This window comes from Stegostoma tigrinum, chromosome 46, assembly GCF_030684315.1.
Source record: "Stegostoma tigrinum isolate sSteTig4 chromosome 46, sSteTig4.hap1, whole genome shotgun sequence".
NCBI classification, from domain to species: domain Eukaryota; kingdom Metazoa; phylum Chordata; class Chondrichthyes; order Orectolobiformes; family Stegostomatidae; genus Stegostoma; species Stegostoma tigrinum.
In genome coordinates this window covers 4,647,184-4,673,277 of record NC_081399.1, presented here as the reverse complement: position 1 = coordinate 4,673,277, position 26,094 = coordinate 4,647,184, and the positions used below count along the sequence as shown (strand labels likewise).

The 26,094-nt window shown below is 41.5% G+C and overlaps 1 long non-coding RNA gene across 2 annotated transcripts in view; it reads right to left on the bottom strand.

The window, feature by feature from the left end:
• Positions 1-10,854: 10,854 nt before the first annotated feature.
• The window catches only part of LOC125449625 (uncharacterized), a 71,100-nt gene continuing 55,860 nt past the window's right edge, over positions 10,855-26,094 (bottom strand). For both annotated transcript variants that reach the window (XR_009443452.1, XR_007246940.1), the window contains one exon: positions 10,855-11,257. This is a non-coding gene — a long non-coding RNA (uncharacterized LOC125449625). The remainder of the gene's footprint in view (positions 11,258-26,094) is intronic.

The window sequence follows — 26,094 nt, the reverse complement described above, 5'->3', positions numbered from 1 at the left end:
GACTTGGTCTCCAAAGTTGAAGATCATACATGGTTAGATAGGAAAATATGTCATCAAGTGAGCATAGGATGGTGAATACCAACATAGAATGGTTGAGTGGACAACAAACGTCCAACAGAGACTAATGTGGGAAAATGTGCTGTAATTAATATTGGCAGAATTAATTCATGGTAATACATATTTAAACTTAAAAGATGGCGACTGGACAATTCTGAGGTCCAGAGGCATTTCATTGCGAGTGCATAAGTCAAAAAGAGTTATTGCGCACATTCAAGAAAAATGAAGAGTTAATGTAAAGTATCCTGTAGTGGAGAGGAACTGAGTATCAATGAAGGGATATGTTGCTTCAGATATGTATTTTCTTAATGATGTAAATGCGTAGGATTGTGCAAAGCTTCAATCAACAAACTTAACATTCTTCACATTTTGTGTTTAAAATGTGTCAACAGAGAGTATTTCCAGGAAACAGAAACTTTTATCAGATAACAAGGTGTAGAGCTGGATGAACACATCAGGCCAGGCAGCTACAGAGGAGCAGGAAAGCTGACGTTTCAGTTCTGGACCCTTCTTTAGAATTTTGGAATTTCTGAAGACGCTACTTGGCCTGTTCACCCAGCTCCACAACTTGGTATCTCTGGCTCCAGCATTAGCAGTTCCTACTATCTCTGAAGAACTTTTGTCATCCTTGTACAAGCTGTCTCTTTCTTCGAATGAAAACTGCGTAAATATTGTTTAATGGTTTTCAATATCTGTACCCAAGTCCTCACTTGACAAATCGACATTAATTTCATTTGGTTGGACAGTGATTTTCTCTGCATCAGTAGCTTAAGCGTCAAAAGTGAATGATCTTACACTAGAGTGACTGGATTGTTCAGGCAATTTAAATTCAAATAAGGATTTAAGCATCTCTGTTTCAACAAAGTCATGCTCAAGCTAAGAACGAGAACCCCGTTTGCACATGTTTTCCTTCATGTATACATCTTTACTCTAAGATGCAGGTGATTCCTCTTTTCAGTTGCTTCACCAATTCCATTTGGAATTATATGAAATCAATCAGGAGCGAATTTCTCATTGCAAAAGATGTTGACATAATTAAATTCCAATTTACTGCTCAGTCTGCACTTCCACGCCCATTGATAGTGAATGCTGTAGGAGGGCTGTTTTCTGTCTGGACGTCATGAGATTGCAACCTGTCGGTACTGGCTGGTACAGTGTTTGCTCCATTCCATCATATGGTATACTTTCCCGCGTGAGTCCTATGAATTATATTTCGAACATTTGCAAATTAGAGATTTTAGATGCAACACAAACCTCCAAATTGTTTACGTGAATCAGAGAACGTGAGACGATCGACACAGATCTCTGGGAAACACCACTGTCAACATGGCTCCAGTTGAAATGCCCATCTATACCTAGCACCTCGTTCCCATCTTTTAGCCAACCTCTAGTCCTTGTTGCATCGGAGCCATCAATCATGAATATTTCTGATGTGTTAATCAACCTGCCAGGTGGGGTACCCTGTCAAATGTTTTCCAAAAGTCCAAACATATAACAACATTCAGAGCATCACCCCCGGCTGCTGCTTGTGTCAGCTCATCCAAGATCTCAACTGAATATGTCAGACATGATCTTCCCTTTACAAGTTTAACATGTTTTTATTTCCCTTACCCGGTGTTACGTCCTCCATCAGTTGCCCACCATACCTATCAAGTTGACAGTTCTGTAGCTGTCAGGTATCTCCTTTGGCCTTTCTGAAATAGTAGTGTCACACTCGCAACCTCCAGTCCTCCAGGACTAATCCTCTGTTAAGAGATGCCTTGCAAATATCTTTCAACGGCCCTGCAGTTTGCTCCTTTTGCGCTGTCAGCAACCTAGGATGCATCCAATCGGACCTGTTCATTTGTGTACCTGGAATGCTGCTAGCCTTTCCAGCACGTCTTCTTTATTTATCCCGGTATTGCTCAGGTGCTTAAATCCGCATTTTCACTTGTGTAATTGTGGCCATGTTCTGATTTGGTAAAGACCGAAGCCAAGTACTCATTTAGCGCCCTTGTCATGCCCCTTACTTCACTGGGTAGCTTACTCTGCCTTTCCTTGTGGGGCCCAGGCCTCCCTTCAGTCACATTTCATTGTGAACATGTTCGAAGATTATTTTGGAAATTATTTTAATGCAACTTGCCATCCCTTCCTCATGCTTCGTCTTTGCATCCTTATTCCACTTTTAGCATCTCTCCTGGGTCTCAAGACAGTATTGCCTATTTATATTGCTGTTATTTTCTTGGTACATATCAACTCTCATTTTCTTCCTTATTTTATCTTCAATCGTCACCTGGGATTCTCTAAATTTGGATACCGTCTGTTTAGTTCTCTGGGGTACGTACCTAGGTTCCACTATTTATTTCACTTGTGAAAGTTTCCTATTTTTAATCACTTCATTTATTCATTAAAATGCAATTCTAATCAGCTTGCATCCATTCCACTGTAATCTGCCCTTTGTCAGTCTGGGATCTTACTCCTGGACTGGCTTTTATCCTTTTTTATTTTAAGATTACGACTTCTGATAGTATGATTGCTATTTCCCAAATGGTCATCCAATCTGAAGTTCTATACCTGCCCTTCCTTATTTCCCAGGAACAGATCCAGCATTGCTTCCTAGCTAGTGGCACTGGAAATACTTTGTTCCAGAAACTTCTCCTGCACGCATTGTAGGAACGTCTTCTCCACGGTGAGCCAAACTCTAACTTATTCCCAATCATACCTGGAAGAACTAGCGTTGTCAGCAATCACAATGTTACTGGCCCTGCACCTTGCCAGAATATGTCGATAAACTGTCTTCTGCTTTCCTTGCATATCATTTCAGACCTGTTAGGCATCCTCGGTTTCCTGGACCTGCTTTCGCTTTCCTTTTTGACAAATGGTCACTCATTATCCCGTCAATATACGCTTCCTTCCTTGCTATCCCAGTTTGTATTAACCTTGTTTGGTTCGCCTCTTTGATATTTCATTCCGTGTTGGACTATATAGTGCAATATCTTGCAAATAAACGATGGAGTTAGGTACTTTTGTCTATTCATTCGCGGGATGAGGGTGTCTCTGGGCAGATAGCATCTATTGCCCATCCCTAATTGGCCAGAGCACAGCTAAGAGTCAACCGTATTGCTGTGGGTCTGGAGGACAGAACGGGTAAGGGACATTAATGAGCCAAATGGCAATGGATTCTTGGTCATCTTTAGATTCTGGATATTTACTGAATTCAAATTCCAGCACCTGCTGATGGGGGTGTGGGGGGCGGGGGGCGGTTTCGAGCACTGGTCTCTAGACTAACAGCCCAGCGATAATACCGACCATCACCTCCCCTCAGTTCCCACTTGAATTCTAATAACTCGTTACTCATCGGAATGTGGCTGAGAAAGTCTTAAATACAAATGGAATGACCGAAACGTGTGGAAAAATGCAAAGATTTCCTGTTTTTGGAACGGTTCTTGCCAATGGTGCTTTTAAGCATTTATTTTACGTTTAAAATAAAATAACACGCTACCAGCACTGTCAATGCATTCTCTTGCGCTTTTGTAACCATTTTATCGTTCGCGTATCTATAGAACTAGTGCAGCTCAATTTCTGGCAACGGTGTGCTCGGGTATTTGACAAGAAGTGATAGCATTTAATAAGAATGATAGCATTTTCCCTGCGTATTGACTGAGTTACAATTAAATTCTCTTCTGTGTTACATGGTTATTGTCTAGCGCTTGTGTTTCATAATTGCCCACGTTACCCCCGTCCTGAATGCTTTCTGGGTCATGTTGTACACGCAGAAGGATCGATTCAGCACGTCACTGTCTCAACCGTCAGCGAAATCCACATGATTGAAGCTATAAGGGAAAGTACGTGAAGGATGATAAAGTTTAGGCCCGGATTTATACTCTAAACAGCAAAGAATGAAAAGTGCGAGGTGTCAGGATTGATTGAAAAAAAAATCAACAGTTACAACCATTTTCCATTTAATTAGGTTTTTCTGCAAGCTTTAGCGATAATTCACGCTCATTCGCATTTAAGGCATTTTTATTGTTATCTTTGTTAGGGTATTTACTCTTAGCTTACCTGTTCATGTCAGCTCACGTTTACCGCGTTTGGACTGTAGCTCTAATTGTGCCAAGAATTCTATCAAAATGGTTGATCGCCACCGAACAGTTGATTCTAACTGGAATGGACGGGCTTCATGTTTAGCGAGCCCTTAAATTAATTTAACGCAGCGTGGAGCTGGAGGAACACAGCAGGCCAGTCAGCATCTGAGAAACAGGAAAGCTGACGAGTCGGGACCCTTCTTCAGACCTTTATTGAACTTTCTCCCTCGTCTGATGCTGCCTGGCCTGCTGTGTTCCTCCAACTCCAAACTGTTATCTCTGACTCCAGCATCGGCAGTTCTCACTATCCCAAATTTAATTTAAAGGTCTGTACTGGGCTATTGCCTCAGCATGAGCTGTTCTAGCTGACTATTTCTTGGTATTCAATTAATAGAAGTTGATTTTTCTTAAGCACACTGGAAATTGTTGCAATTACTGTAATCACTTCTGTATTCTGCTTCGCACACAAGAAAATCACAGATGCAGCTCAGCGGAATACAGACTCACCAGAAAAAAAATCATAATAGTGCCATTTTAATTAACGACAGTTGATGAGTTGGTTTCAGGGCAAATGTCCTTCTGGATATTTGCGAAGTACAAGTGATAATCTCTTCTACGCTGAATTGTGAGACGGGCTTTCTACTGATCTACATGAAAAGAGATTCCCAAGAATGTCTTCCATCAGTAATACTCCATAATTTGTTGGTAATTTCAGCAGTGCAGGGAATGACATTCAAAGCAGGGAATTACTGTCCAAAAACCCGTGAGCAACGAAAGGATGTTTATTGTCATCTAAGAAGTGGAACGAAATTTCAGAGAGAAAACAAAATATTTGAACAAACAAACGAATGCCGGAAGTGATCACCAAGCAAGGTTACCAGGCGCAGCTTAGAATTTAAAAGATCTGAAAAGTTTCTTAGCATTTCCGAAACTGAGCAGCCACAACAAGGATTATGTTATGCAACTTCATCCATACGAAAAGTCATTCTTGCATCAATCATGCGCCCCGTTATTGTGCAAGAAATCGATCTGGTTTCAGTTCTGCGGTGATAAATTCCTGGAACTGCTGATTGATACATCGTGAGATTTCTTTCTTGATATTGAGTTTGTAACATTCGTCAGCGTTATGTTTACCAAATTTATTTTTGTTTTAGAAAGGAAGTGGGCTACAATCACGACAACGGTCCCATTCCATCATTTATACTTGGCACTCAGTCTCAATTGCACAACTTTGATCAACGTTAAAATAAAAAGAAAACTAAAACGCGTTGAAGCTATCCTCTCATAACAACGGTGGTGCCGACTCAATCATCACAGGCTCAATGATACAATGCGTCGATGTTCTCAGGTCCTTCTAGGAATGACACTATTTAATGTAGATGTTGCGATGTTGTATCTCTTTCGGTCACTACTTTTCTCTGGAATAAGCCTGCCACATGCAACTGTGGACTATTTGTTCCATAAATACAGTTAATTCACAGAATCACCAAAGTGTTACAGCTCAGAATGGAAGCATTCAGTCTATTGAAATTTTTTTAATTGTGTGTCATCATATCGTCTTAATTAAGATGAAATGACAACATTTTGAGACCAGTCCTACAAGAAGGTATAATGATAACCTGTGAGAGTGAAGCCGAAAATATAAAATAATGGAAAGGAATGGATCGTGTTTTCTGTACTTATAGTATATGTATTGATGCTTTTATTTAATAAATATACTTTGGCCATAAAAATACCTTGATATGCATTCAAAGTCACTAAAGCGTTTGAAGAAGCAGACAAGCATTAGAAATTAACTCAATCCAAACGGAACAAGTCAAAAGCGTTTCTAACTTGTTCAAGGCGGTATTCACCTGCGATCAGTTGTACAGTGAAATATTCATGATTTCCCAAACTGTATGAATTTCATACATTTTTATCATGCAATGATTGTCTAAAATTGCATGAATTATGAAAAAAGCCATTTGACTAGCATTCTAACGACGTGACCTTAGTATTCATCCCAGATTTAGAGGTCGTTTAAAGAGGGTTAGCTTTTAGTTGATGCTCAACGAGTTTCCAACTAAATGATGGCAGGGCGGACTCCTGACCAATCAGGGCAAAGCAATGCGGAATAGATACTCCAGTTCATCGAGTCACGTTTCCCTGCGGAGCGCTGTTCCCGAAATAATCCTTGTGGAGGAGAAGGTTGACAGGAAGATCAAGCGTCAGAGTGGAGGGAGACGATTCTGGTGGAAAGGGAAGGAATCCGTTCTACACAATTGTAACGGAGTTGGGCGATGTATAGGTTATAGGATGGGCCGAAGGGCTAAAAGTTAATGATGATAAGTCTACAGCCGGATGAGAGAATAGTCTGGGAAAGCTAATGGTGACAAGCAGCTTGACCTTGAATGAGTCCTGTGAACATTCCTTTAGGGGCCATAGACAGCACCTGCAGCATGTTTCTGCTTTTATTCGCCTTGTTTTCCATACATTATGAGAAGGATGTCTTTGGTACCTGCTTTCTCTGTGCTGGCCGCTTGTTATACTGCACGACTGTGAGAGAGTTTCGTTCCAAGTCGCTGGGCGTCGCCACGGACCAGAATCACGAATAGTGCCAGGAACGAACCTATTGCCTCCAGACCAGCCTTCAAATGAGGGGTCCCCCAGGGGCAAAAGGGCGTGAGACTTGGTTCTTTTCTTTCTCTTTTTTCTTCAATTTATTATTACCAATATAAGCATTATTATTACTCAATATACATCCACATTTAAGCAAACTGCTGTTAAAACATAGAACATTACAGCACAGTACAGGCCCTTCGGCCCTCGATGTTGTGCTGACCTGTCATACCGATCTCAAGCCCATCTAACCTACACTATTCCATGTACGTCCATATGCTTATCCAACGACGACTTAAATGTACCTAAAGTTGGCGAATCTACTACCGTTGCAGGCAAAGCGTTCCATTCCCTTACTACTCTCTGAGTAAAGAAACTACCTCTGACATCTGTCATATATCTTTCACCCCTCAATTTAAAGCTATGCGCCCTCGTGCTCGCCGTCACCATCCTAGGAAAAAGGCTCTCCCTATCCACCCTATCTAACCCTCTGTTTTATATGTTTCAATTAAGTCACCTCTCAACCTTCTTCTCTCTAACGAAAATAGCCTCAAGTCCCTCAGCCTTTCCTCGTAAGACCTCCCCTCCATGCCAGGCAACATCCTAGTAAATCTCCTCTGCCCCCTTTCCAAAGCTTCCACATCCTTCTTATAATGCGGTGACCAGAACTGTACGCAATACTCCAAGTGCAGCCGCACCAGAGTTTTGTACAGCTTCACCATAACCTCTTGGTTCCGGAACTCGATCCCTCTATTAATAAAAGCTAAATTGTGGAGTCTTCTCAATTATATTTAACCGATTCTAAAATAACCCCTTGGATACACGGTGTGATCCAAGACAACAGGTAGAGCAGCCGATAGAAATGAAGGATCTTGCTGGATGTGTGATTTACTGACGACAGATTACTTCAAACAGAGGATTCCCGGCATATTGGGTTTATGTGTCTAAAAACGCTCAAGGACGTTCGATGGAAAGAAACTAATGCAGAGACAGGGATTTCGGTATTGTCCGGAAATAATCGCCAGGCATTCAGCATAACATTGTCCTCTGATGTCTTCCACACATGGTTTTCAAATTCGGACGACTCCCAAAAGAGGTTACTCCACTTGAAGTTATGATTCTGCATAATTAAACTAGATGCTGGAAGTATGACAGGGGCACGCAAAATGCTGGAGAAGCTCATCAGGTCTGGCTGCATGCGTGGTGAGCGAAAAAAAACAAGCACTTAACATTCAGTGTTAGGTACGACCCTTCACAAGTGAGAAATGATGTATCCTTACTTCAAGGGGCTTGGTGTCTAAGAGAAGTGAACTTCTACTGGGATTGTTCATGGTGTTGCTGAGACCACACCTGGAGTACTGTGAGCAGTTTCGGTCTCCTTATTTAAGGACGGAATTCATTTCCTTGGATGCAGCTCTTACAAGGACGGGAATGATGGTCGTTTGTCGGTTGGGATTTTATGAGCAAAGTTGGGAACCTGCTCACGCCAGTTTAGAAGAATTTGAGGTGATTTTAGGGAAATTTATAGGATTCTTAAGGGCCTTCACAGGGTAAATGCTTAGACGATGCTTTCCCTCAGAGGCTATAATTTGACAAGAAAGGGATGTCATTTTAGAACTGAGCTATGAAGGAATTTCTCATATCAGAGACTGTGAGTATTTGGAATATTTGCCATAGAGAGTTATAGCAGCGAAGTCCTTCCGTATATCCAAGATTGAGATTGAGAGGTCTTGATAGGGAAAAGGACAGAACACTGGACGCATATGACCCTATTGAACGAAAAAGCAGACTTGAAAAGTCAATACCCGACTTCTGTTCCTGTTTCGTGTGGTCACACCCGGCTCTTCAATCTGTCGCAGCTGATCGTCTATTTGGCTTCACTACTTTGTCTGGCGTTATCTACTCGCTGGCCTGCAAGGACCCTGAGGTAGCGTATTTGCAGACATCTGTGCAGGAGACGCAAATTGTTTAATTAAATATTTGATTCTGTGCAACTGATTCTTGAGCAGCCTTACGTCAGGGTAAAATAAAAACATATTTTAATTAGCATTCCTAAGGATCAAAATGACAAGTTAAATACGAGAACTTCGAGAGCAGTTGGGATGGAGGTGGATTCTTCGGGCGCATCGTAGCAGAACGACAATATCCTGTAGATCCAGGAAAAAAGTTCAAAGATATGCGTTCAGTGGGTGAAATGTTAAAGTTTTGTTAATTCATTTCGATTTTAAACAAGGTTCAGTACGGTTCAGTTTAGGATTGGTATTAACTGCAGAGGGGAAGGAAGTGCTTTTGACAACTTATTGTCCACAAGAGAAAATATATCATTTAATAGTCTGACTACATTGCTACAAGAATACTGGGGAAAGCAGACTAAACTTGCATTTTAAAAGTAGATGGCTGATGAATTGGGAACCATATTCAATCTCTCAGGATTGTGGGAACCATCCACTGAACGTTGGGATGAGGAGAAACGCAATCCATTATAAGTTGATGATATTATTTACCCGACATGGCCGTTGAGTCTAAATGAAGGGCAATATTCATTTTCTTTTCCCAGGGAGTTCCTACACCAACGGAATCAAGGATCATCGGCAGAATATCCAGCCTTCAGGAGAACAGTGACCACAATACCTCACAACCCTACCATGTCAACCTCTGTAAGACATGTCAGATGATCGACATAGGTATCATCATCACACATGGGAACGGAACCCACCATGTACATGATACGTACTCAACTTTGTCCACCTCATACGCTTCAGGAAAGGATGTCTCGAGGCATGACATATCAATGAGATCATGCAGACGCTATGACAACAGATGAACAGATACTGTTCAACAACCACCAGGGAGGAGTTTCCCCTCCAAATCAGGGAACACATCAGCAGGCAAGGACATCCATCCTCTGATCTTCAGGTAAGCCTCTGAGATACACATTAATGCAAAATCGCCAAGCAAAAGCTGATAGCTGAGTTCCATACACATGAAGACAGCCTTAACTGTGATCTTTGGTTCATATTGTGCTACATATAAACCCATCATAATGTTCTTTATTAAATCTCCCTTACTGTTCTGCTTTGATGTCATCACCATCACCTTGATAACTTGTTATTATATCTCCAGCCGAATTAATTTGTACAGTTTTGTATTATTTGTTTCTTTGTTTAGACCTTCATCATGTGACTCCTGTACCTATCATGTTATTCCAACCATTTGATTTGTCTGTTAGCACCATCAAATTTTTGATTTTTTTTGTAACTATCTCTCTGGATCATATGCCATCCTTTCACTTCAGCTGTTGACACTTTATTCACACCTTTTGATCACCTGCAAAGACTTGTTGTTCAGTCTGCTGACACTCCACTCACACTATTTGTATTTATCTTTTGACTGTTTTAATTATCTGGGATTATCTTGCCATTGTCATTTGACATCCTTAATCACCTGAAGTTAACTTGCTACTACCTCCCTGAATATAAATTCTGTGCCTGTGCGCTACCCTCCACTTCACCTAGTTAAAGAGCAGAGTCCGGAACATTTGTGATTTCTGATTATTCTGATTATTGGGCTATAACCTAGTGGCATGTGGCTTCTGAGTTTGTCTGCACCAGTCAAACACCGGCACCTCCACATCAGTAGAAAGTGGGCAGGGCATGGATTGACTGTAGGTCCCACCATTTGAGTGGGCGTGGAGAGCTGACAGACTGCAAATCTGACTAATAAGGAGGGAGCGGAGTGGTGTTTGTCCGCGGGTCTGAACAGTAGTCTGAGAGTGGGGTGATGATTGACTTCAAGTCTGAACAATAGACAGGGAGAGGGACGCTGACTGATGGGAAACCTGACCAATAGAAAGGGAGCTAGGCGGTAACTGGTGGCAGGCCTGACCATTAGAGAGAAAAAGGGCCAGTACCACGCAAAAATTCTGGGGCTGGCACAGTGGTCAAGGAGCAGCGGAGGGTGGCATTACATCATTTTAAAGACTGTATAGATATATGTATATCTATCTATCTATCTATATATAGAGAGAGAGACTAAGGTTTTGAATCATCATGTTTTAATTCATTCTTTTCAACTTCCCTTCCAAAACAAAATGTGTCCCATTGCAGGTAGACCTGATCACACAGACACACGCACAGACAATTCACACAGAGCGAGACACACAGGGAAACACACAGACAGGCGGAGGGAGACGTATACATAAGCACAAATAGATGCACACCACACTCACAGTCCCTGAAATATACACACAAACAGACCTAGAGTGAGAGAGAAAGAGAAGTACACACACAGCAACAGAGGGAGCCGCACACACATTTCTTCCATTCTAATATCAGTTTATACCAGGAAAGCATCGCATTAATTAGATGATGTTTTCATTGCTGGAATCTATGTTCTTTGTGGGGCTTGAATCCTGGACGCTGAGGGTAAGACTGCGCTTTTTCATGAAGGTGGAAGACTGAATCATGGAAAGAACAATGCTATCTGACTCCTCATTTGCTGCTGGCAGTGGATTCCCTCCATCAGATGAAATTCATATGCTGAAAGGAGACAGGAAACAGAAAGGAGATGGTTAATGGCAGGCTAAATGTTCAAAAAAACAAATCAAAGAGGTGATGGAAATAGAGTGACAAGAGATCAAGAGTTAACTGTGCAAAATACAGATTCAAGACTTTACTCAGCTATAACACATTACACATATTGTACTCCTTCCACCATCAACATCCACCCCAAATTCAAGTTCATACAAGCGTAATCTGAGAGTTTTCTCCTCAATCTGATGGCATTGTTCCAAAACCCAGGAGGAGAACACATTCTGAGTAACTCTGTATGGAAGCTAAAGTGATATAACAGTGAAACAAAGGACAAACAATTTAAAATTATGTAGCTCAATATCGGCGTTGCAAAAAGCCTTTCAAAAATAAGCTTGGCATTCAAATATTTACAGATCTCTGCTTTAAACTAAACCTGAGTGCTGAACGTTATTGTGTAACTCGAAATCTTATCGAGGATTGTGAATTGTCCCTTTGATCTCTCCCACCCCTTACTGGCCTTCTGCAGGGTTCATAGTTGTCTCTTTTCAATTTCCCGCCCCTCACTAATTTTCTGAAGTATTGAAAGTTGCTTTTTGTCTCTCCCTCGGCACCCCAACGATTTAATTGATACATCACATTTATAAGTGTACATTAAAAAAAAAATCAACTTGAGAATGACACAGGTAACTTTAAAATATGATCTGACTCCTTGCAGCAAGTTCATTCTTAGGAATCTCAACACAGCTGTAACAGTGTTAAAATTTACAACACCAAATTCGGGGAAGGAATACGGTATGAGGACAGCAATCATTCGATTTAAAATGACAGAATATGCAGTTGAAACAATTTTGGTTCTATGCACACTGAGGTGCCTCAATACGCTTCCATCGAGAAGGGATAGTGGATACAGGGGATCACCAGCTACTACCAGCTCTCAGCTGAGCTACTCACAGTACTGACTTGGAAATATATCACCCTTCCTTTACTGTCGCGAGGGGGCAATCCGGTAATTCCCTCCCTAACGGCAATGTGGGTCTACGTACAGCTCATGGGCATCAGCAGTTTGAGAAGGCAGCTCACCGTCACATTGTTAAGGGGCATAGAGGGACAGCAATAAACCCTGTCTCAGCCAGCGGGACACACGTCCTACGTATGATTTTAAAGGAAAAATAAAACCTGACAGTATATGCTTTGATGTTTTAAAATAGACAGACTTTCTGTTGGTCTATCTTCCCAAAGCTTCCTCCATCCCGTAAATATGCAAGAACATTCACATGTAACCGGTAACAACTTTGTCCCAGAGATAATGGGAGCTGCAGCTGCTGGAGAATCCGAGATAACAAAGTGTAGAGCTGGATGAACACAGCAGGCCAAGCAGCATCAGAGGAGTGGGAAAGCTGATGTTTCGGGCCTAGGCCCTTCATCAGAAAAAGGGCATCAGAAAAAGGGTCTAGTCCCGAAACGTCAGCTTTTGGGCATCTAAAGATGCTGCTTGGCCTGCTGTGTTCATCCGGCTCCACACCTTGTTATCTCGGATTCTCCAGCATCTGCAGTTCCTATTATCTCTGGGGTGAGTTGCTGTTCGGACGGCATGGTGTAGACTCAATGGCCTATTTCTGTATTATAGGTGTTTGATCCAATAAAGGAATTCAAACCCAGCTCATTACCGAGGTCCCTAAAATAATACCACTAGGGCATGGCCTCCCAACAAAGCTGTACGCAAAAACGGGCTTGAGCCCTGAGCCCCCAGATTCAAAGCCAGACGTTCAATTGTCTGAGCTATCCACATTCATAGCCCTGGATATGACAAATTATGTATATGAAACATAGTGGTATTCAACGTGAATGGATAACGACAAGAACTGACAGGTAACATCAAACAGCTAGAGTGAGGTGATGATTTGTACAACAACAGTTCAAGAAATACATTGATACAAGACAGGGAGAGGTTATTCGAGATAATAGGAACTGCAGTTAGGGGATCAATTAAATAGAAAAATAGGAGACATGTAACTGCATCATTCACTGAAACAGTTTCCACGATGTGTGGAATCAGAGACACACATTTCTGAAGAAGGGTCTCGAACCAAAACATCAGCCTTCCTGCTCCTCTGATGCTGCTTAGCCTAATGTGTTGATCCAGCTCTACACCTTGTTATCAGGGAGAGGCTATTATTGCCCTAGCAATAATAATGGATTTGATCAATGGTATTGATTCCAAAGCATAGCGGATCCATCGATTAGTACAGGATAGGCAACGACTGAGTGGTGTTGGCATAAGATGATGAATCCAGGGATCTGAGCTGCGCCAGGTAAAGATGGTGCTTTTCTTCTCTAAACGGCATCAGTAGATGAGATTGTTCTCTTTGTGGCGATCAATAATGGTAATCATTAATCTCTAGGTCAATGCTTTTAAACCTATTCAGATTTTTTTACAAAGTGCAGTTTCAATTCAATTACCTGCAATAGACGTGATTCAAATGTTAGTCATAACCTAGGTCTCTGCACTAGTTATCCAGCAATAATGCCACGAGGCCACCCCTCCACCCCATCAGCCTTCTGGGAACCTGTCCAATACTTACAATGCGCACATTAGGTGTCTGATGGCATGTATCCACTTGGTTGGGCTTCCCAAAAATTGAACATTTGGGCATTGTTTTCCCATAGTTTGTGCAACCTTCTGTGCAATGTTGAAAATACACAAAAAAAGTCATTTAAGACCAAATAATCTTCACAGACTGGCAGTCCAGGATTTTAAGAGATTTGAGAGAATTTAAGGATGGTGAATCACATTTCATTAGCCATCCAGAGATTTAATGTCAAAATAGGATCTATCAACGTTTACAGAGTGCCTAAGGAACAACAAAAATGTTAACGTTTCAGGTCTGGTGACCCTCAGTTGTGAAACATTAACTCTGTTTCTTTCCTTCACAGATGTTGCCAGACCCGCTGAGCTTTTCCTGCAATTTCTGTTGTTGTTCCTGATTCACAGCATCCGCATTTGGTTTTTACTGAGTGCCTAAGCTCTGGATGCGGGTCAGCCTGCATTCGTGAAGTGTGCCTGTGATATTTCACTTCCATTAAAAAACAATCAGGGCAGAGTGTATATAAAATTTTTGGAACGAATTCACAGGGTTTCGCTGAAGACCATTCTTCCGAACAGTAAATGAGATAGATTTGGATCTAAATGTCCATTATATCTGAGCTTGAGTTGGGACTTACATCAATAATTTGTAGAGGGCACGAAAGAGATTGACGAGGACTGAAATAGTTCTGGTGGGTGATTATCTTGTTAGGCTAATATTGTTCACTTTAGAATAGAAAACACTTCAGGGCAAACATGATTGGCCGGTTCAAAATCATGAATTATTTTGATTGAGCATTAATATCATAGAAACTTACCGTGCATAAACATGTTATTCAGCCTATTTCAGTTTGCACTGATCCTCCAAAGAGCAAGCCACCCAGACTCACCCATCCCATAATCCCGCATTGGTTTTTAACATGGTTAACCAGCCTAACCTGCACATCCTTGGGCATCACAGGGCAATTTTCAGCATGGTCAATATACCCAACTTGACCATCCTTGCACTGTGGGAGGAAAGCCAAACGAAACCGACGTGGACATGGGGAGAATTTTCAAATGAATCCATCCCAAGGGGAAAAAGGATTAGTCGTCAGAGAGAACAGATTTAAGATCATTGACAAGATGAGCAAGATCAACAGGGAGGGTATTTTTATTTCAGAGCAAGCAGCTGTAAGTGGAACAATAGTATCTGAAATGTGGGCGAAAGTGTTGTCAACAGTAACTATAGAAAGAGAATCATGAAAGTGTTTGAACAGATGTGGATGAAACAATTCAATAATTACTTCAAGTAAAGAACAGTGGAGGCTGGTGATGTGGAACAAAGCCAGAAACTTCTGGAGAAACTCAGCAGGGCTGTTAGCTTCTTTGGGAAGAGAGCCGAATTAATAGCGTGTCTGGTCACTCTTCATGATAACAGATTTGTTTTTCCTGGCTCAAATATTGCATCACAAATTTTGATGCTGGGGTGGGGGAGCAGGAAAAAGTGCAAAAGACTACTGTCAAGGGGAGACAGAGGCAGAGAAACGAAAGATAGAAATTACTTTGACAGATTGACTTTAAGATTAGATTAGATTCCCTACAATGTGGAAACAGGCCCTTTGACCCAACAAGTCCACACCACCTCTTGGAGCATCCCACCCAGACCCAGCCCCCTATAACCCACACACCCCTGAACACTATGGGTAGTTTAGTACGCCAATCCACCCAGCCTGCACACATTTGGGCAGTGGGAGGAAACTGGAGCACCCGGAGGAAGCCCACGCAGACACGGGGAGAATGTACAAACTCCGCACAGACAGTTGACCGAGGCTGGAATTGAACCTGGGTCCCTGATGCTGTGAGGCTGCAGTGCTATACCACTGAGCCACCTCCGTGCTGCCGTGCTGATAGGTGCATTGTCGTCCTCTGATTATTGATCGTCTAGTTATAGTTAATTGGCAGGAACATTGGAAGTTTTCATTATTGTGTGCTCATGGTGTAAAAATGAGCATGAAAAAACACTGCACTTGCTGGCAAATTGCTCCTGGTTTAGATAACTGTGGCAGGTGACATATGTAGAAGATGTTTCAAAGATTGCTAACACAGAATTTAAGAACGTAAGAACTAGGAACAGCAGTAGGCAATTCAGCCTGAATTACCAGCATAATAATTACTTTGTGATTTATGCAGGAGGATATACAGATCCCTCTGCATCACAGCACAGTGAAATTTCCCTCTATTTAGATAATAAGTTGAAATTCTATTCCTCTGGCCAAATCTCACATATCTGCATCAAACTTCATTGGGCAAATTTGGGTCTATTCACTTCGCTATCCATATCCATTTGCAAATTTCTTTATTCCTCATTGCAATTTACATTTCCACTTATTTCAGTGTCTTTGGCAAATTTGGCTTTTCGATTTTTGATTCCTGCATCCAAGTCATTGAAATAGATTGTACATGTTCAGGGCCAAGGGAAAGGATTATGTAGATCTCATTAGTAAAGCCGTGCCAAGTAGAAAAAAAAATCATTTATTTGGACTCTGATGTCTGTTATTGAGATAATGTATTGATTCCTCACCCAATGTGAGCTTAAAGTGTGCCTTCTTATGAACACTGAATTCAGGAAAACGTTCCCTCTTAGACTTCTGAGTGAACTTAGCACATTTCAGCGGCACGGTGGCTCCGTGGTTAGCACTGCAGCCTCACAGTGCCAGGGGCCCGTGTTCAATTCCAGCCTCGGGCAACTGTCTGTGTGGAGTTTGCACATCTCCGCCGTGTCTGCGTGGGTTTCCTCCAGTTTCCTCCCACAGTCCAAAGACGTGCAGGCTAGGTGGATTGGCCATGCTAAATTGCCCATAGTGTTCAGGGGTGTGTGGGTTATAGGGGCATGGGTCTGGGTGTGTTGCTTCAAGGGGTGGTGTGGACTTGTTGGGCCAAAGGGCCTGTTTCCACACTGTAGGGAATCCAATTTCAAATTGAATGCTGATGTCGGTTTTTGTACACCTTCTTTACAGCCATAATCTTACACTCCTTGCTCAAATCATTCAGCATATGATCTTTCTGCCTTTGTATGTCACAATGGCTGGATTTCACGCAAAAAAATTACAGAACTTAGATGCATGTGATAATAATAACTAAAAACAACTCAAAAACACCCTGACCTTAATTCAGAACAAGGGACTCATGTTGAGAGATTATCCATTTTATTGGGCGCACCACTGGTTTAAAACCATTACTGTCTAACATATGAAACCCAAGCAGAAAGAATTGGAGAAACTCAGCATCTGTGGATAGAAAGCGGAATAAGTGTTTTTCGTCCGGTGATCCTTCTTCAGAACTCTGTACTCTGGCCACTGGGCTTGAAACATTTCTTTTTCCTTTCCCTCCACAGATAGTGTCAAACCTGTTGAGTTTCTCCAGCAATTTCTATTCTTGTTTCAGTTTGTCAACAGCCACAGATATTTGTTTTATTTACTCTCTAATATCTCCCACTTTTAACGAAATTCTAAGTCTTAAGTCTGTTTCCTTTTCAGACCATTTGAGTGTCATCAGCATTCTTTTGTATTTATCTGATTTAGAGCAAATGCAGTTTTACATTTTGAGTTCAATCTTTAACACTGGTGTAAATTGAAGGCTTTACGAGTTGGCTGGATGGTTGGATTGTCACACACTGAGAACAAGAATGGGCAGTCACTCCAGCTAAGGTTATTGTGAAAGATTCTGCTTCTGAACATCTTGTTATGGACTTGACCAAATTCTCTCCAAATATTCAGAAGACAGTCTAGACTCAAACATTTTTTGTTTTATTTTTAAGGGTAAGTGAAAGGTGTTGCATTCCAGACACAATTGGATTGGTCAAACTCCTGGATTTAAAGCAAAACACACTTCATTCATTCACTGTATTGAAAATACAACAAAAGAAAGACAGAATTAGAATAGCTTAGCTCTAATGGAAAAAATAGAATAGATACAGTGGCTATAATTAATTAACTGTTCCAATAGAGTAACATCCCATAAACACACCCTTGGCTAAAGGCAAATTCACAAAATAGATGCTCTCACATGCAAGTTCAGGAGCAGGAAGGGAACTCCTAGGTTTTAGCTGTACCCGTGAGAGGTAAAAATAACTAACACTTCTTTAAAATGCCAACAGTAACAGCCGAATATAAAAGCTAAATATCCTGGTTCCATGTGTGTTTGACTACACCCTTTCAGGCTCCTTCTATTTTTCCAACTTAGGGAAAAAACTCCAAGGCCTCACAAACCGTTTACTTTTTTGCCTCTGAGTAGACTGTTCGTACCTCTGCATGAAAACGTCCCTTAAAAAGAAACAGGAAAAAAATAAACCTCTTAAAGCCACAGTGTCATCATACTCTCGCCTTGCTTGAGTACTCCTCAGATTAAATCACCATTAGCCCTATGTTTTGAGAAGTCTTTGGCCACATTCTTCATTCCAAGTCTTAGAAACAAAAATAAAACCCCCAACTTTATTTAACAGTTTCTTTATCTCTACCTATACATTTCTTTCTTACTTTCTTTTAAGTTTCAAGCTGGGGGTCGGATAGTTTTTGCATCACTCTTCATTTCAAAGTATTCCATTGCTACTTGGTAAAGCATACAGGGGCAAGAATTGTTCAGTTAAGGCTGTGGGTAGCGTTGTTGAACAGAGAAACCAAGGCTCAGATACATTATTGCTTGAAATTTGCAACGCATCAGCAGGATAGTTAAGAAAACGTTTAGCACGCTCGCCTTCATTAATCAGGTTGTTGAGTGTAGAAGTCGAGGCGTCACGTTGAGGTTTCACAGGGCGTTGGTAAGGCTTCCCCTGGAGAACTATTGGCAGAATATTATTACATTGGAGAGGGTTCAGATGAGATTTACCAGGATGTTGCCAGGAATGGAGAGTTTGAGCTATAAAGATAGGTTGGATAGGCTGGGACTTGTATTCACTGGTGCTTAGAAAGTGAGGGTTGACCTTATAGAAGTTTGAAAATCATGAACGGTGCAGATAAGGTGAATCACAAAGATCTTTTCCCGCGAGCTCAATCCTATGCATCATGCTTTAAGGGTGAGAGGAGAAAGACTTAAAAGGGACATGAAGAGCAGATGTTTTACACAGAGAATGGTTTGGGTGTGCAATGAACAGTCAGAGGAAGTGGTAGATACAAGTATAGGCACAACACTTGGATAAGTGCATGAATAAGAAAGGACTTGAGGGATTTGGTCCAAAAGCAGGCACGTGGGAATAATTTGGTCTGGCAATTTTGGCATGAATGAGTTGGATTGAAGGTTCTGTTTCCATGTTGTATGACACAATTACACTGTGACTATATGACTGTAAGACTCTATGAACTCTGTGAATACTACGAATGCTTTTTGGTGTCAGCAAGCTGTTTAACCTAACTGTGCACTCTTCCTGCAGTTAGCCCCCCCCCCCCCCCCATGCCCCCTGTAGGTAGGAAAACAGCGCCCATTCATTCCCTGTCTCTTTTTGACCCTATGTCCCATTCCCCAATCTGTTCTCTTTTGGCACCAAAAAGCAGAGATGTTGATGCATTCAGGAAATGTGGATTGAGGAGGGAGAGGTAAAGGGAGATATAATGACGAGTCTTTTCTTGCAATGACAGAGAGAAAGAGAGCTGTGGAAGAGAAAGATAGAGGTTGAGAGAACAGAGAGGTCGAGAAAGATTGATAGAATGAGGAGGGAAGGGAGAAAGAATGGGGGAGAAGGATTGCTAGAACGGGAGGGTGAAAAGATAATGAGAATGAAGTGGAAGGATCTAGCAAGAATAGGGACAGAAAGATAGCGAGAATGAGAGGAGGAGAAGATAAAAAGAATGAATGGGGAAGACAGATATCGAGAATGATTGGGAAAGATAACGAGAACGGAAGGAAGGTAACAAGAAAGACAGGTGGGAGAAAGACAGAGGGAAAGAGAGAACGATGGGGGAGAGAGTAGTGGGAGGGGGTGTGGAGAAAGGTAGAGAATGAAACAGAATTAGAAGCAGGTAGCTTGGCACAGAGGAAAACAGAAGGTAAAGGCGAGAGAGAGATGTCCAGTGCTTGATGTACCCATGCTATTGAACCACGGATTGGAATTTGGAAAACCTTTGTCGAAATTTATTCTTGGCCTAAATCATTGTGACAGATAAAATTAATGTTGCCTTTGAAACTAAAAATAATTTCTCATTTGTACCTGTAACGATTGTAGTCTTAAGATTTAGAAGTCTAAAATAGATAGATAATTCTTTCAATCATTGTATAAATAGTCTGCCCCCCCCCCCCCCCCGGGTCCCCTTGAAAGCTGTCATCTATGAAGGCAATAGATTCCAGACCCTAATCACTCACTAAGTGTAAAAATGATCGCTGTTGTCATGTTTGGTCTCTTTGACATCTAATTTAAGTTTCCGTCTCCTGGTTCTTCCCTTTAGAGCAACTGGTAACGATTTCTCCAAATAACAAAGAGACAATGCAGATCATTTGTGTGTGAAAGTTATGAGTGAGAACATCTAAGAGCATCTAACAAATAGACGAGCAAATTGAGGAAGCTGAAAACTTGGGGATTGGAAGCGACAGATTGGAATCACATGAGTACTTCTGATAGATAAATATATAGAAGCATGTCGACTGGTTCAACCTGACGATACTGGCATTTCTGCTCCATGTGATCCTCTTCACTGCCCTCTTCACTCACTTTCTCAGCTGATATTTTACTATGTAGCCACCAATGGTGGGAAAACTGATGGAGACCACAGTATGGGATAAGGTAAATATACACTTAGAAAAAGTAAGTTCATACTAGACACTAACAAGGCTTAGTTAAGGGCATGTCATATCTGACAATTATAAATAAGTTCTTTAAGAGCTAACACAGATAATGGATAAGAGAAATGCTGTGATGTGTATTTGGACTTTCAGAAAGCATTTGAAATAGTGCCATGGAGCAGGATGGTTAGATCATTCGAAATGTTTAGGATCGACGAGTCCTTAACAGATGAATTAGAAGTTGACTCGAGAGGTTTAAATGGGCATTTCTCAGGCTGGAGACGGGTTGAAAGCAGTGTTCTCCAGGGATCAGGGTTACTTTGCTTTTGCTGATTCACATAAACAGTTTGGAGATGTGTATTGAGGACAAAATTTATAAATTTGCACGGTTGATAAAAAGCTTGGGCGAAAAATGAATTGCGAGGATGTCACTGAGTGAATTCAGAGAGACATTGATTAGTTGGCCAAATGCGCAGATGCCTGGCAAACGAATTTCAATGCAGAAAAATTTGAGGCAATGCATTTTAGTAGAGACAATACTGACTTAACAGCACAACTTTGAGGGGAATACAGAAGCAGAGGGATCTTGGGATTCACAAACATAATTTTCTGGAGTTAGCCAGGGAAGTTGAAAGAGTTGATACAATGTTTATAGAATGCTTGAGTTTATAAATAGAGGTCGAGAGTATAAAAGCAAGGAAGTTTTGCTACACCTCTATAAATCATTGGCCAGACCATATTTGGACTATTTTCTTCAATCCTGGGTATATTATTTAAGGAAGGATGCTAATACCCTGGAGAGCGCGCAAAGGAGATTTACCAGAATAATACAAGGAATTAAGGATTTTAGAAAAAAAGGAACAATTAGAAAATTAGTTATTCTCCTTGCTGCAGAGAAAGTTAAGAGCTGACTTAATGAAGTGTTCAAAATTATGAATAGTTTTGACATGGTAAAGAAGGATATTCTGCTTCCATGAGTTGGTTTGTCAGGAACTAAGGGTCACAACTTCAAGATTGTCAGTAAGGGAGCTAGCAGTGTGATGAGGAGAAACAATGTTACTCAGAGTTGTTAGGAATTGGACTACGCTGCCTGTGACAGTGGTAGGGTTAGATTCCACAAGAGCTTTTCATGACAGAGATGGATATATATTTGTAAGGAATGAAGTTAGAAGGTTATGTTGATAGGAACGGAGAATAGGGTTAGTTCTTTCAAGAGCTGGCCAAGCCAATGATGCCCACGTTCCATGAATGAATAGAAAAAATGATCCAGCTACTCTATTGCGTTAGCAACAGTTCACAGGAGGTTATACTAGATAAATACTCGGAATGAGCAGATTGCCTTTTGAGGGAAGATAGACAGGCTATATGTGCATCCTTTTGCAGACTCAGAGGTGACTTATTTGAGTCTTTGGGAATCATCTTGCTTAAAGGCAGAGGTCAATAGATTTTTGATTCACAGAGGGATGAAAGGCTCTTGGAGAATATGCAGGAATGTAGAGTTGAGTTTTAAATCGCAACAGCCAGTGATTTATTAAATGAAGGGACAGGCTTACAGGACAGCGTCGGTACTGTTGCTCATTTGTTTGTATTCTGTATTGCCTGCCTTACCCCTCAGGCTGTAATAGTCCTTCACATTCGGATAATTATCCAATTCTCTTTTGAAAAACTCAAATGTGTGCAAAAGAGTTGACAAATGGATTATAATACTGGAAAATGCAAAGCTGTTCATTTAGCAAGGCAGTTCAAAGCAGCAGTTTCTTTAAAAAAATCGCTTGTAGGAGGTGGGAGCCCCTCGCTGGCCGGTATTCTATGGCCCTTCCCCGCTGCCCTTGAGCTGAATTTTTGAACCTCTGCACACCATGTACTGGAGGTAGACCTACAATGTTGTTAGGGAGGGAATTCCAGGATTTTGAAGGAACAGTGATACATTTCCAGGACAAAGCATCCCACTAGATTGGCAGCACAACCAGAAGCACTTGCCCCTTCACTATCAGCACTCGGTAGCAGCAACCTACAAGAAGTGCTGCAAAAATTCACTGAAGATCTTTAGGCAGTGCCTTCCAAACATTTGACTCCTTCCATCTTGAAGGACAACTGCAACAGACACTCGGGAACATCACCTCTGAAAATCTCTTCCGAGGCATTCGCCATCCTGACTTGAAATTATATCGCTTTTCCTTCAGTGTCATTGAGCAAAATCAAAATCGACAGTTTTTTTATTTCTCCTCACCTAAAAACAAGGAAGACAGATGAAGAGACAAATATGAATAAATTTGCTGATAGAATGGCAACAGAAGACATTGAGTGACATTAAGGGACACCAAATTAGGGAATTTGTAAATGTATGACTAAATATAGCATGTGATATCAAGACATACAGGGGCCTGCAAGAGCTGGTCAGCGATCAGGTAGGCTGCTCTCTGAAGCCTGTTCACCATCTACAAGACTTGAGTCAAGAGTATGATGGAATATTCCCGACTTGCCTGGATGAGGGCAGCCCTAACAAAATTCAAGAAGCTTGACGCCAGTGAAGACAAAGCAGCATACCTGACTGGCGCCACAAATATTCACTGCCTTCACCACTGAAGCAGCAGTGAGTACTATCCACAAGACACATAGCAGAAATTTACCGAAGGTCATCTGCTGCACCTTGCGAACACATGGTAACTTCCATCTAGAAGAGCAAGGGCAACAAACTGTTTAAACTTACTGTACACTCTTCTCGCAAACCCTCCCACCGCCACCCCCCGCCCCCCAGAGTACGCAGGAGAACAGCCCCCATTCGTTCCCTGTCTCTTTTTGATCCTACATCCCATTCCCCAATCTGTTCTTTTTTGGCACCAAAAAGCAGCGATGTTGCTGCATTCAGGAAATGCGGATTGAGGAAGGAAAGGTAAAGGGAGATATAATGACGAGTCTTTTCTTGCAATGATAGAGAGAAAGAGAGCTGTGGGAGAGAAAGATAAAGGTTGAGAGAACATGGGAACAACATTCCAGGCATGTTCCCCACCATGCTGACATACAGCTGTGTCGATATTCCTTCATGGTCGCTGGTTCAAATTCCTTGAATTTGGTGCCAAACGGCACAGCAGGTGGACAGCAGCAGTTCAAGGAGGCAGCTCACCCCTCTATTCTCAAGCGGCAACTAAGGCCGGGCAATAAATGCTGGGCCCAGCCAGCGACACCTGCATCCCACAAGTGAATGAAGAACATTGGACTGGCTGAAAGCTGCCAGATTATGGTATGATAGAAAATATTAATTCTGATTTGCAAAAGCATGGGTTTTGGAGGTCAACCAGCATAGAAGGTCAAATGGAAAAAAGTTTTCTGACCAGTTAGCTTCATGTTTTAATGAAGTGACATATAGTACGATAAAAGGACAACCACAGGTCCCATAAAGTCCAGAAGGTACAGTAGTAGTGTTTCTACCTCTGATCTACAAGACCCATGTTCTGATCCCAACTACTCCATGCTGACTTAAACAAAATCTAGCAATAAAATAAAGCTCAGCTGGTTAAAAAACGTTTTGAATTCCACAAAACAGATGTTACAGTGAACGGATGAACATGTTACTAAAAGGGTGATTGGTGTACAGGTGCCGTGTGGGGAACTTAGTCAATCAGATTTTGAAATTGCATGATTTAAACAAGAAAAGCTGCAAAAAAAAAAATTTGCAACAGAGGCACTTGAGAGAAATGAAACATATAAAGCTAGCACCAAGGATGTAGCAGGTAATCAGGCTGGCTTCTGAAATGCTGGCCCTTATTTCAAGGAGTTTGGACAATAAGTGTGTGGAAGCCTTACTGTAAATATACAAGAGGCTGGTGATGCCACATCTGGAGTACTGTAAGCACTTTTGCTCATAGAGTGGCAAAGGGGCACCGATTTAAGACCAAGATGAGGAGGGATTTCTCCTCGCAGAGGGCTGTGCATTTTCAGAATTCCTTGTTGTTATTTAAGTCTCAGTCAAAAGATTCTTGATAACTTAAGGAACCAAGGGTGACAGGTAAAGGGCGGAATAGTGGGCATGTTGGATCAGCTATGATCTTATTGAATGGTATAGCAGGCTCAAGAGTCCTGCTCCGATTTCCAAGAGCTTGAATGGATGGTTTTCTGACCTGAGAGAAAGATACGGCAGAGCTTTCCAGATGTCAGCATTAGATCCTTTACAATTCTTGTTGCATGTACCAATCCAGACCATGGTTTTTCATGGTGTAATTAAAAGTTTACGAAGTGATGAATCTTGTCGATTTTGGGAAGGGTGAGGGCACAGGTAGAGCTGTTTAAATGTAGAGACACTCGGACATGTAGGTTAACCTGTGAAAGTTATCACATTGGAAGAAATAACAAGGAGGGGGAAGTGATACCTGTGGGATAAAATTTGAAGACAGGCACAGGAGCAGTGGAATCTGTTCACATACTCGCCCACTGTTGGAGGTAGTAGGTGATAAAATGCTTCAAAAAATAAATGTGGTAATTGGCTTTGCAAGTAGGGTTAAGTATTAAATAAAGCAGGATGTCATCCTAAATTTTTGTTTACTTCTCTCACACACACACACACACACACACACACACACACACACACACACTCTCACCACCAACGATCACCCAGAATCACACACAGTCACAAAACAAAAACTGACGAATCTCTCTTGAAAACAAAAAACTGCTTTAAATCACAACGGGTCAGGTAGCATTCATGGAGAGAGAGCAAGCTGACTTTTCCAGTCCAGCTGACGCTTATCAGAGCTCTGATTTCCAGCATTTTTGTTTACAGCCTCTGCAGTAATTGATCTGACTGAAGAAACTATACGTTCTGTTATTTGTTGTTGAACTCTAGATCTACCAGAGTATTGCAGGTGAGTGCTCCAGAATGACAAGACAAATTGGATGATAAAAATCCTTCGTTGGCTTGTCTCTGATCACTCTAGTTCTAACATATAGGTTTAGATATTTTCCCACTAAGCAAATATTCTCTGTCTTTTGGCTTAGAGGTAGGGCAAAGTCAGAAGTCACATGACACCAGCTTATAGACCAACAGGTTTATTTGAATTAAAAAATTCTTGGACCACTGCCCCTTCGTTAGGTAAAGAAGTGCTCCGAAAGCTTGTGATTTCAAATCAATCCAATGGACAATAACCTGGTTTCATGTGAGTTCTGACTTCGCAAAACCCTGTACAACACTGGCATCTCCACCACAGTGGTAGGAGACAGCTGGTGGTGATGATGGGAGATAGAAAGCTGTTTCTGTGACTGGAGACTAGGTCCCATAATGTTTGTGATAGGTGAGAATATATGTGCGTGTGCTTTTGTGTGTATGTATGCATTACTGCCCGTGGATATGTTAACCTATGTGTGTTACTGCATGTGCATGTGTTAGTGTGTCTGTGTGTGTGTGTTTGTGTGTGTGTGTGTGTGTGTGTGTCTGTGTGTGTAACTTTGTGTTACAGTGTGTGTTAGACCAAGTGTGTACTGTTATTATGGACCTTTGTTGTGTATTTTCACACAA